The sequence below is a fragment of the Parasteatoda tepidariorum genome, chromosome 1, assembly GCF_982258835.1.
Source record: "Parasteatoda tepidariorum strain Cologne lab strain chromosome 1, Ptep-v5.0, whole genome shotgun sequence".
Classification (NCBI taxonomy): Eukaryota; Metazoa; Arthropoda; class Arachnida; order Araneae; family Theridiidae; genus Parasteatoda; species Parasteatoda tepidariorum.
The window spans coordinates 122295759-122308952 of record NC_141755.1 but is presented as its reverse complement, the minus strand read 5'-3'; the positions used below and the strand labels follow the sequence as shown (position 1 = coordinate 122308952).

Sequence of the window (13194 nt, the reverse complement as noted above, 5' to 3'; positions counted from 1 at the left end):
TTATATTTTCTTAATTTCTAACCATGATTACAATAAAGTATCAATCAGAACAAGTTGGAACTAGAGCCAACTCTAGAACAATGGATTTTTCAATTATAAAGTGAATAAAAGTAAAAATTATTATTCTAAAAGAAAATAAAGCTTCAGGGTTAAAAAAAAAATAATTAACGAAACTAAAGTCATGCATCTTTTATTAAAAGAAAACTAATTATTATTTGCCTTTCAGCTAATATTATTTTTCCATCAACACCATTTTCATTCTTTAGTAATAAAACATACCAAAGATGCAGCAGAAAAGAAGTATGTATACATATTTAACAAAAAAATATCTCAATAAATTTTTAGCAAGCTGAGATGGCTCAGGGGATGGAGCGTTCGCCTTCCAATGAAGTAAACCCGGATCAAACCCTGGCAATGGCTGGTCGATTCGAATTTCGCATTCCGCTTGCACCGACCACAATTCTGATGCAAAATATACTGAGTGGTAGATGGATCATGGGATAGAGTCCCCTTGCCGTCAGGTTAAACGTGGGAGGTTTTACTCTCCATGCAACGCATATACGGGTTAGTCCCATCAAAAAGTCTTCCAGAAAGGCACATTTGTCGCAATATTTGATTCAGGAATTCTCTTGTCTTCTGGGTTGGGTTCAAAATTACAAAGCTACGGAGTTGAACATTAGTAGTCATAAACCCAAAATTGGAAAGGCTGTTCAACAAGGGTTATAACAAAAATTTCAGGAAAAAAAATATTACTCTTAAATTTATGATGAAAAGATAAATTCTCTTATAAAAGATCAAGCAAATAAATAAAATATTAAAAATTATTATCCTTTAAATAACCAGACCTCAGATCCTTCACTTCAAGAGGATTCTTTTTAATCTCTCAGCACACAAACTGTTCGAAAAATTACCAAACATCGTATCATATATTTCCCTAGATAAAATTCCTATGCTTCCATCTTTATGACAACCAACATTAAACAAAACAGTCCCCTTTGTTGGTTTGTGGTTGCAAATAAATTTACAGATAGTAAATATAAAATACAGTAAATGCAACCGATACTTGTCATCTGCATATTTTTAACATTACCACTTATATTATTTCAAAAAAGGAATTTGAAAAAATCAACTACACTGGGTTAAGCTTAAACAGCATTGCATACTCATACAAAAACGAAACAAAGGACATAAAAAAGGAAATGAAAAAACTTTAATAGCTTCTGTGACTACTCATTTTATAATAAATCCAAGTCGTAATAGAAGCAATAATATATATTACACAACTAAAAATAACAATAATGACCAGAAATGAAAACAATGGCTCTCAACAGCAAAAATTAGCAGAAAATTTTATAATTTACACTATTACAAAAAACAAAAAAAAACAATCTTATATGTTGGCCTCTCATCTACTCTCTTACTCTCTCATTTAATTCAGTGTGTTGTGACTAACTCATAACACAATTAAAAATTGCTAAAGTATTAAAAGTGACATGTTTTGAGCACTCAAAACACAACCACCCATTCTCAAGACCCACCAGACTAAATGAGGAAATCAAAATATTTTTTTAAAAGGAATAAATGCTAAGTGTCCAAAAAAGAAATTCAAAAATAAAAGTGAAAGAAAAAAAAATTTCGGTCACAAGAGACAAAACAGAGATGGGACTTTATCGGATTTATCTAAAGGCTGGTAACAAAAGTACTAAAACGATTTAAATTTGTCTTACTTCATATTTAAAGGTAATAAATTTTTTGTTCTTCATTATTAAATATATTTTTTAGCTACTGTCTCTTGAGATTATTTATTTTAAAAGAAAAATAGATCAACTGAGGCCTGGCTATATATAGCATCAAAAAAGCAAAAATTTCAAAATCTCAACTTTTTATTTCATTTTGCATTATTATAAATTTAACATCAAATAATTAAGATAAGATAAATAACAGTAACTGGGTCCTCGGCTACTCCCAATTAGGGTGCAAAGTAACGGGATATAAAGTCACACTGATTTCCAGCATCATCTTTGCAATCGAATTTGTCTCTTGCTAGTCAATATCACGCCAACTACCTCTGAAGATGTAGATAATAATTCATTTTCATTGTTTTTTAATGATTCAAACTCTTGCCTGAAAATTTAAGTACAACAGTAAATTGTAACAGAGTCATAAAAACTTACAGAGAATATCAAAATAAGTATTTTTAGAATGTTTTTTCTGAATTTCTAGAACATTAGTAAATTATAATTTTTCGTAAGATTCTATGAAAATTGCTTAAATAGAACTATTTAAAAATATTGATATCAAAATCTTCACTTTAAGAATTTGATCTCTATTTTATTTTTCTTGATAAAATAGATTAATAGGGTATAAAAAAATTCATACCACATAATTAAAAATTTTTTCATCTACAATTAAATAAGAAAAAATAATAGATTACAAATCTTTTTTTTTTCATGGAATTATGTTTGAGTAAACAGATTTTATGAGTGGGTGAATTTTTTTTTTTTAAATTTTCTAAGTATATTTGAAAATATGATTAAAAACCCAAAAAGTGAAATTAACATGAAGGAGTCGAAACTTTGGAACGCTCTCCTGATCAAATTATGGGGACCATATTTTCCAGACATGGTTGCCACTCAAATCAGGAAAAAAAATCTTCCTGTATTTTCCCTGTACATATACGCAATTTATTAAGAGGAAACACAATTACTGTGCTCTTGGATGAGCTATATTAGGCAAACTACATTTATTAGTTTTAATTGGTGGTAAAACAGCTGAACATACTTAAATAATGCTATAGTAAATGAAATAGTTTAGTATAGCTGAAATATCATGGTTAAATATCCCATACATTGCGCTTTGAGTGGTCACTATTTTTTAAAAGATAAGAAACAAAATTCCCTGTATTTTCCCAGTTTGTAAAGAAAAAATAAAAATTCCCTGTTATTTTAAGTGATTTTTAAATTTCCTGTATTTTCCAGGTTTTCCCTGTTCTTACCGTGGAGTGGCAACCCTGCCAGATTGCGGCTACCCCCTATATTTGGAAGGTTAAGAATGAAAAGATGCGAAAAAACATATATGTTAATGCAGAGAAAATACATTTTTATGCTTAATTTTGTAACTTAATTAATGATTAGCACTTAATAATTAGCATATTTGAGGTCACCCCCAGAAATTATTTAGATAGATACTTAAAAAATAAAAATTTGATCATGAGAACGAAAGTTATTTAGCACGATATCTTTTTTTGCGCAATGTACATAGAAGATATTTAAAAGATGGTAATTTTAATGCACAAAAGTAACATTTACAAAATTTAAAGAGATACAAAATTTTTTATACAATATTTTTTTCTGATCAACACAGAAAAGAATATAGATATTGAAAAAATTATATAATTACTTCTTTTTCATATTTTATGAGTCGTCACGGCATTAAAAGAAAGAGAGAAGAAAAAAAAAGGATTTTAAAGGCCGTGAAATTTAAGGAAATAACTGAGATTGATGACATAGCCATTTGTATTTACTACAAAATCACATGAACCGATTCCCTTTAAGAAGGGGTTAATTAAATGTATGTTGTGTGATTCAAGTATTGTAATAAATAATACTCATGGGTGCCACTCTGAAAAACTTTCAAGACTGAACTTATTTTTTGACCAATTAACACAGTCTGTTATTAAACAAAATATTTAAAAAAGCCCTCACTTATCATGAGAGTAGTCGATTTATTATATCATTGAGTTGATTATTTTTCCTAATTTTCTTTTCATTCTCTATTTTATTGATTTAATTTTTAAAGCAAACATATCAAAAATAACAGCTACACTTTTTATATCTCTTTACAACAATTGCTAAATTTCTGACTCTTTCCTGGAGCCATTCATACCTCTATTTTTCACTGCATCATTAATGTTTGCTCCTAAATAATTTATTAAAAAATAATTTTAATTTAACTAAGCATCTCAAAATATCGAGAAAAACAATTTAAACTCAAGCAGATCCTGATTCAACAATGCAAATTTTACTTACACAAGTTCAATCAATAACCTTCAATATAATAATAATATTTTTCAAAAAAAAAAAGTAATTTTTTAAAATATATTTTAACTGAAAATAGTTTTATAATTTTCGTTTGAAAAAAAAAATTTTTTTTTGAAAACTTTAATTCAAGAAAGAATAACATGAAAATATATATTAAATGGGGGACTGAATTCAATCCTCATTACGAAATTCAGTGTAGGAAAAAAATTTAAATTTTAGATTAGCTGAATTCCGATAAATTTTAGACAGAACATAAATTACTGATTTGCAGAAGTCCGCGATTTAACGGAAAAATCACTTGCCTCATTAAATATAAAACAGTACAAGCAAAATAAACTGTTTATAAAACCAATTAAAAAAATAACAGCAATACATTAAAATAAATATAATTAATAACATAATGGAGCAGTAATTAAACAATACTTATTAACTTCATTACACATTCTAATCGATAGTTTTTTTAGATTCCGATAAAACAACATCTTCAACTTGTAATGAGCCGACAACAGCCTGGAAATGAAATAATATTAATATAAATAATAGGATACAATTCATAGACAATTATGAGCAATTAAATAAATGTTTGAATTACATTAACTAATTTATCAAACTTCCCTTTCACCTAAAATAAACAATAATAAAAATTTATAACATTAAATTCAAACATTAGATATAACATTAATGTCAAAACCATTTCAAGAAAATATTTTGAAATAAATATATGTATAAATTTTTGATACATCATACATAATCATGTAAGTCAAAAAAAGAAATTCAAAATTGGAAATAGTATAAGCACTTACTTTTATCTAAATAAAAAAAAATGTATATGAATCTTAATCTAAGGAAGATTTTTTTTTAAACCATTAATAATAACTTAAACTATAAATACTCAACATACTGCAGAGCAGGCAATAGCATTATTTGTTCAGGAATAAGAAAAGTATTTTTGCCATTAGCGAATATTTTATCACCAAAATTTTATTTTTCAATTTTTTCAACGAATATGGAAACATTTGAGAATACACAGGTAAACAGGAGATAGTCGTAAAATACAGGACACTTTGCTAAAAAACCAACTTGGCAGGTACGTGTAAGTAAGGAAATGTAAATTTTAGATTTGCAGAACTACAAATTTTTTTTGCCAAAATATAAATTATTAATTCATAGAATTCTATGAATTAGCAGAAGAATCACATGCTTGATTCTCACGACTCAACAAGGAGCCAAAAACAGAATTTTTGACTTTTAGCATTTTATTAATGCCTTCAAGACTCAAAGATTTTATTTGTCTTGCAGAAAATGTAAGTAAAACTTTGCATTTAAATTAGCATTATTTCAGAGTCTGAAACATGGTTTTTAATTTAATTTTATCTTCTATTTTGAGAAAAATAAATTTACAATTTATAGCAGTCAATATTACGAAATAAAAAGATATTCTTTTAATTAAAAAATTGTAAGACACCCAGCCACAGGTGTTTAGGGTGTTTGACTTACATTTTGTTTTCCTGCACAAAATCTATAAGATTTAGAAAATTGAATTTTCAGAGGTGTGTAAAAATGTACAAGGTCAACAAGGAATTTTACATTTGATAATTAGTTTGAAAATCAGTAACTGTTATACTTGAGGTAAAAAGATAACCTTCGAGTCACTTAGCAACCCTCAGATAAGAAACTAAAGAATTGAATTTTGATGTGCTGAAAGAGGCAATTTATTTACGAACTTAAGTTGTATTTTTTTTTCCATAATTCCAATTTGTTCAAAAAATTACAGCAATTTTAAATGTTTTCCTAAAGAATTTTTTTTTCATTCTTTTTGCTTTAAATAATACTTGTTTATCCATGTTGTTATTGCTCTCTCTCTAGACCTTCATTTTATATGTTCACACTTGAGTTGGTGTTGAAAGTAAAAAGAGAGAGAACAAGATGTTGCTAAATATAATAACTTAACATTTATATTAAAATTTTTAAAAATATAAAAACCTTACTTAAAAAATCATAAAAATTCTTTCAAATTTAAACTGTTATATAAGGTAAACATTACATATTGCAATGAAATAAAAATACTTCATTTTATTTTTATTTTTTTTGTAGCATACTTTTTCTAAGTTTCCTTTTTTCAAGTATAATTTATTACTTTCAAATCCAGACTATCATTCATTTTGCTAACAACAACAAATTATTAAATTAACAAATTATTGAAATGTGCCTGCAAAAAATTATAATAACTATACATTTTTCTCTTTGCTATCTTCGATCTTTGAAAAATTTTTGAATATCAACTTGAATAAATTGACAATCACGGAGATGGGAGAGCAGAGCCTCCTGGTTACATCAATAATTACATTACAAGAAAAAAAATTACATATAAGCAATTTTTTAACATTGAGTAAGTATTTTTTACAATTCGTTTTTAGCATTAAAAATTGATGACATTTAAAAAAAAAGTTTTACTTGTATGACTTTCAACTTTGTACTTATATGAAAGATATTTTCCCTATTAACTTTAATAGAAATATATTTCAATTCTTATAGTTATTTAAACTTTAAAGAAAAGAGGGAAAAAAACTTTTCAATGTTTTATTTTTAAACACAAAAATTTCCTTATCAAGCACTTTAGGAAATGGAAAAGTTACACAAAACATATTTAAATTTTAAATTTAATAAAATTAATATATTTTTACAAATTAAAAAAATAAATTAAACTTCATTGATTTATAGCTTGGACATTTATACATAAAACATACACAAAATATTTATTATACATGCTCTTCCCTTAAAAAATTTTTTGTTCAATTTTTTTTATAGATATTTTCAAAATTTTGCTAAAAATAGAAAGGTATGCATGACACACACTAAAAGGGCACTTGAAATAAAAATAAAAACCTCTAAAAAAAGAGGAAAAGTAGAGACCTATGAGATGAAAATAAATGTTATTCTTTGTAAACTAGTCAGTAGACTAGTTTAGAAAGAATAACTTACTGATGTAAAATTATAGGTAGGCAAATCAATTCGTATCTTGTTATCATTTAGGCGTTTAGCTTTCTAAGTACCACGAAGAGTTTCAAATTCTAAAATTTCTGATTTGTTATCTATGGGAATAAAACTAAATAAATAATAAAAAATAGGGTAAGACTGCACCAATGGGAACTCATTCCCCTTTATAGATTGACTTTATGTATTATCATAATTATAACTTTGATTCCCGATTATGCTTTCTCACTCAATAGTGTAATATATAAATAAAATAAAGTAAAATAAAAAATAACAATCAGTAATGGATAAATAGATTTATAAATAAGTAAATGAATAAATACAAAATAATAACCTAATACTTTTAATCCTTAGCTATAAAATAAATAAATTATCATGCTTACATATGGAAAAAAGAAAAATATGACTATGGAAAAAAGCAAAAAATGAAGGATGAACTGAAGAATCAATAAAATAAAAGAACAACTTTTCAACTAAGTCATCAAAAAAAATTATAAAAAATATTAAATTGCTAAAATTATTGAACAAATAATCTGTATTTAATTGAAATTAAAACGTATTCAATCAACAAACATTTTTAAAAATAGAAGGAGGAAAAAACAATGAAAATGCAATATGTAAAGATCTTTTATTTATAAAAAAAAGAAAGAAAAATAATCATAAACAAGATGGATAAATACAAAAGTATTAATTAAGATGATAAAATTGTGAAATTCATAAAAAAATTTTAAAAAAATAACAAATAAATAAATAAAAATATATAAATTAATCGATATTGAGCAAAAATTATAACAAGCTAAATAAAACCAAATTATAATAAAAGAAAGATTTATTAATATCATCAAATTAATATAAGATTTATTAATAAAACAAAATTAATGACTATAATAAAGAAAGGAAAATAATAAAATAAAAGATAAATTTATATATCAAATTAAATAAAAACGACACTTATAAATTACCAAACAGAATTGTTTGTTAAAAGAAGCGCTTACCTAAATATTAAAACCTGGGACAAAGCAAGATATGATGAGATCAATTCTTAATCTTAAAATTCATGAATAAATAGAACTAATTTATTAATTGCGAAGGAAAAAACTTTGGGGAAAAGTATCACCACAAAAAAGAGAAAGCTGCCATCTGCTTCAGGTCTCTTCTTAACAATAAATAATACTCTTCACTTCTTAATAATAAAGTATGCTTATGCAAAAACAATATTCAGCTCTTATTTCTTTATATTTTGTTACATATTATTTTCTTTATATATTATTTATTTAAGAATAATAGAATCTCAAGCACACACCTAATGAAGATGGGTCCAGAAAAAATCTGATTATTTTTTTCAAATCCTCCAATTACAATTGAAAACAGAAGAGTGAAATCCTGTAATTTGATAGAGTGTTAAATTCCCTGAGAATTCCCAGATTTAGGGTAAAATTACGTTTTTCAAATCGGTTTTCCCGATATTCTCAGTACGTACAAACTCTGATATTTCTATAAGAAAGCGTGCATTTCAAAAAAACCATATATACATAAAAATTTACACATGATATAATAAATAAATACTCTTTTAAAAAATACATTTATTGCTAATTAGAAGAAAAAAAATATTTAAACTTTCAAGTAAAAAAAATAGGAATAAAATTGATATACTTAAAGCAAAGAATAAAACGGCAGAAGATGCCAGAGTTGCATGACCACAAAAGTTAACTTCACAGGTTGGAGTAAACCATTCCAGACCAAACTTATTGCCTAAAGATAAAAAAATAAATAAACTCAAGAAGAATAAATAATATTAATTTAAATTTTTTTTAAAATTTAAATATCATTATAAATTACCATTTAGCATAGGCACTTCTATTAATGTGTCTGAAAATAAAATCTATTTATGCAAGGAATAATTTGATTTAGTGACTACAGTGATTTAGATGATTTATAACCCTGCATTGAACAGCTGACCCAATTTTCCGGGTTTTACTAATGTTCATCTCTGAACCCTTGTAGTTTTGAACCCATTACAAGGGAACTCCTGGATCAAGCATTGATAGAAATATGCCTTTACTTTCTGGTGGAATCCGCACTTGCGTTACATGGAGAGAAAAACAAGGTCACAGAGGATATTTTACGTCAGTACTGTGGTCGGTGTAAGTCGGATGCAGAATTTGTATTGACCAGCCGACCAGAATTTTTTTTTTTAACAAAATCAAAACTTTTTTAGACGGCACACAATAAATGACATTAAAGGAAACATTTTGGAGTAGCTAGGAGCTTTTCCTTGTTATTTCAAAGTAAACCAAAAATGACTTTAATATTCTGACAATATTAAAATTATAACAGCACTAAGATTTTATATACACCACATACAGACAGATAATTTTCTCTTAGAAGAAACAAAAAATTCATTTAGTCTAATGAAGTGGCATTTTAAATCTGTTATTTCAAAAATTTATCTGAATGCTTGATTAAATAAAAATCACAGTTAAAACGTTTACTAAAACTCAACTGAATGAAAATGTAACATAGTATTTGCAGTAATGTTTAAAAAAAATTGCAAAAATGTAAAAGTGCTTAATATTGTTAAAAAAAAAAAATTCAAAAATTTGTCAAACTTGAATATTTTCTATGAGTGTAGAAGATTTCCCCAAATGTTAGGAATCCACCAATTTTTCTCGTGAAAGCTGGCAGCAATGCATTTTTCTTTTAAATCTAGAGTTATTACAAAACATACAATGACTATTACTTTACCTTCATAGAAGATTTCCATTTTTTTCCATTCAGCCATTCTTTAGCTGTAAGTGATGGAGTAGGTGCAACAGTGTCAGGAACAAATCTTCTTGAAATTGTTCAGACTAATTAAAAATAAGTTTTGAAAATAATATATAAGTAAATATATAAAACCAGTTACAATATATTTTTGATAATACTTAATGAATAAAATCAAGAAATACCATCAAGACAAGCAACAGTTACTATAAGATATCGTGACACTAATAAATTGCCAGGCAGAACGTAAAACAATAACTAGAATCAAAAAAGGAATTCTCTGTTCTAAAATAGAACTCAAGAGAATTTCCAAGGGTAGTTATGAAGTTAGTTGCAAATATGTTGATTACAATATCTTTTATTTCTTTGTGTTTATCATTTCCCACATGTACAAAAAAAGTAAAAATATCAAAGTTTTTTCCATATGAAAAAAAAAAGGAAATACGGTCAAAACCTCATTAATGTGAAATCACTTAGAGTGAAATATAGCTTTACATGAAATATATGTTTTGTCCCGTGAGTCAGCAATCAATTATTACTGTATTTTACATATTTAGCAAGAAAATTTCAAGCTGATTATCGCTTTACATGAAAGGTCACAACACAGATAAGAAGCATGTGCATAATGTGCCAATTAATCATTTTGAAGAATGCTATTTCTATTATCCACGTTTGTTAGGAGTAGCAGATGGGTAAATAAAGAAAATAGTTAAATAAAGTTATTAAAATTTTTAAGCTTATTTTAATTTGTTAGGTATATAAAAGTAGTACATGATATGTATTAATCGTATGTAATAAATTGCTTTCTTAATGCATCGGATAAGATAAAACCTGGTTAACATAAATAATTATGATACTCCCGCCAATTTTGCGTGAATGAGGTTCGACTGTATTAAAAAACTTTTTGGTAGCAATTCTTAAAACCATTAAATGTTTTCTTTTAAGAAACAAAAGCATCCTTAGTAGTTAATGTGATATTTTACTAAAGGTATTTCAGCACTTCTACCTTCTAAGCACTACTGCTTGTTGAACCTCAAGCTTTTCACTTTCTTCACTTGACATTAATCGAAAGCGATAAATCTCCATCTGTTTCAGATATGGCTATCTTGTGGGTAACCTTCGTTTCTTTCCACTGTTATCCCCACTAAGTAGATAAGGAAATTTGTTTTGGCAAAGTGCTAAGCCCCCAATCAAAGTTACTCTGCCTAAGCTACCCTAAAATAACGCCTCAGTAACCCCAAACATAATTTATAGTGAAATTAAGACCAAGAAACATTCGAAATTTCAGTTATTTTATAATATGCAGTAAATTAGACATCATATGCAGATTTTGTAGTATAAATCTATTTTTAGATTAATGAATTTTCTTTTCCAAAAAGTGTAATAAGATAATAGGGGGAGGGCAATTTCATAATGTTAATAACTTTGAGTGAGGACAGCAAAATAAAAAGGAGGAAAATATGGATGAATATATTGAAGATTTTTTTCATCTCCCTCTTTGATGTGTTGGCTATGTTTCAAGGGTTAAATTTTCTACAAAATTTTGAAACATTCCTTGTGAATGATTATAACCAAATGCGACAATTTAGTGCCATAGATCTCTAATATCAAACAATAAATGATACATTTTATTAAACGTTGAATTAATACCATTATTGTTAACATTTTAAAATGATTTTATATGTTTAAAAATTTACATGTTACTTAACGTTTGAGAATGAATGATTCAAAAAATTATATGTGATTAAAAATGTATACTAAGTTTCAATAACCCTTTTCCTGGCATGTCCCCAGCGATCTTTTCAATAATTGCTTCCTTAAAAGTTCATACATGTTTGTCTGATTTTTTATTTCTTAACTGAAAAAGACCCTTCTGAGCAAGGAATGATTTCCAAAATATTTTTTTAAAAAAACGTTTTTCAGACAATTATTGGTCTACCAATAAAAAACTTTTGCCCTGCAAGATTAAGAGTGTTTTTGGGAACTCTTTTACGAAGGAAAATAAAAAAAAAAGCCATAGCTTGGGGTCCTCAAACATGAAAGTTATAATTTCAAACACCATGAAATTTAAAAATCCATAGAAAATTACCAAATGTAGAATGCGCATAACACCCTAAATAACTTTTGATCTAATGATCGGATCCTCACATTCTAGGACTCAATGGTTTGAGTGGGTGACACAAATATGTTAATTAATTTGTGCAGATGATATTTTAAATCAAGAAATCAGACACAAAAACTTACTTTCTCTGAACAAACACAACCTTTTTTCTACGAATTCGAATTACTGATCCCAAAATGAAGGGGAATATTTCTCGCTATCTGAGAAATATGGTCATAAAAGTTTGGTCAGGAAATCAGTCCAAAGTTTTTAATTTGACCAGATTTTTCCACCTACAAGAAAATTATAAGAAATCAAAGAATAATTCTTTATTTTTGCAAAGTTCTGCAAACTTAAATAATATAGTAATTTTTCAAATATTAAAAAATTAGATTACAAATGCTTTTTATTTCTATTAACTGAGACTCTTCTTCGCATTGACATTTTCATAATTAGCATAAAGAATGCAGGCTAAGAATACTCAAATCGTGAACTAACAGTTGTTCTGTTTTAGTGATAGCCAAAGAAAAAATTCAGAACATTTCTTTTGCGAAGTATTTATATACCAATCTATTTTTATTTTTTAAAAAAAGACAAATTTAGAAAAAATAATAATTTGCTTCACTTAAGTACATTAAAAGTGAATTTTATCGCTAAAGAATTACAAAATATAATATTTTTAGTTTCAAATCTTTGTTTAGTCAGATAGTTTAACGGTATCCAGTATAGTTCTATTAATGGAGTACTAAACAATTCATAATACATATAGAGAGATCAATACATATAAAATTTTAAATCAATACATATAAAATTTTACAGTGCTGTTACATTGAAATAAAAAAAATAATCAGTATCAATCAGTTAACATTTCCTCATACCAATATTTAATTAAATTTTGTAATCGAGTTCAAGACTTCCTTAACACATTGACTGCCGCATGCATTTGCAGTGAAATCTCCTTCAGGCCAAGAGTACCGCTGTACGAAGTGTATTCTGCTAAGTCCCAACGATATTTTAATAACATGAGTCCCTGGCGGTCACAAGAACAATATCTCGGTCCATTTGTTTCCACGGTATCATGCCTGTTTATTTGAGTCTGTTGCTTCTCATCTCGCAACTTCACACGATCAGTTTGAATCTTTGCTGAGTAAAGAGGAATATAACTTAAAGTTTTTACTCCAATTAGATGAAATTTCAAAAAAAAAGAAAGAAAAGAAATGGAAAACTTACTTTTTAGTGAGTCAGATAGAAGTGAACAAGAAAGCTTTTATAAGGCTCACAATAATTTCCTCAATA

At 26.7% G+C, this 13194-nt stretch overlaps 1 long non-coding RNA gene across 1 annotated transcript in view; it reads right to left on the bottom strand.

Annotated features, from left to right (window-relative positions):
- Positions 1–242: 242 nt before the first annotated feature.
- Positions 243–13194, bottom strand: part of LOC147816850 (uncharacterized) — a 34713-nt gene continuing 21761 nt past the window's right edge. The window contains exons 5-9 of the long non-coding RNA XR_015433001.1: positions 12042–12191; positions 9780–9883; positions 8688–8786; positions 4480–4550; positions 243–2124 (exon numbers count right to left, since the gene is read on the bottom strand). This is a non-coding gene — a long non-coding RNA (uncharacterized LOC147816850). The remainder of the gene's footprint in view (positions 2125–4479; positions 4551–8687; positions 8787–9779; positions 9884–12041; positions 12192–13194) is intronic.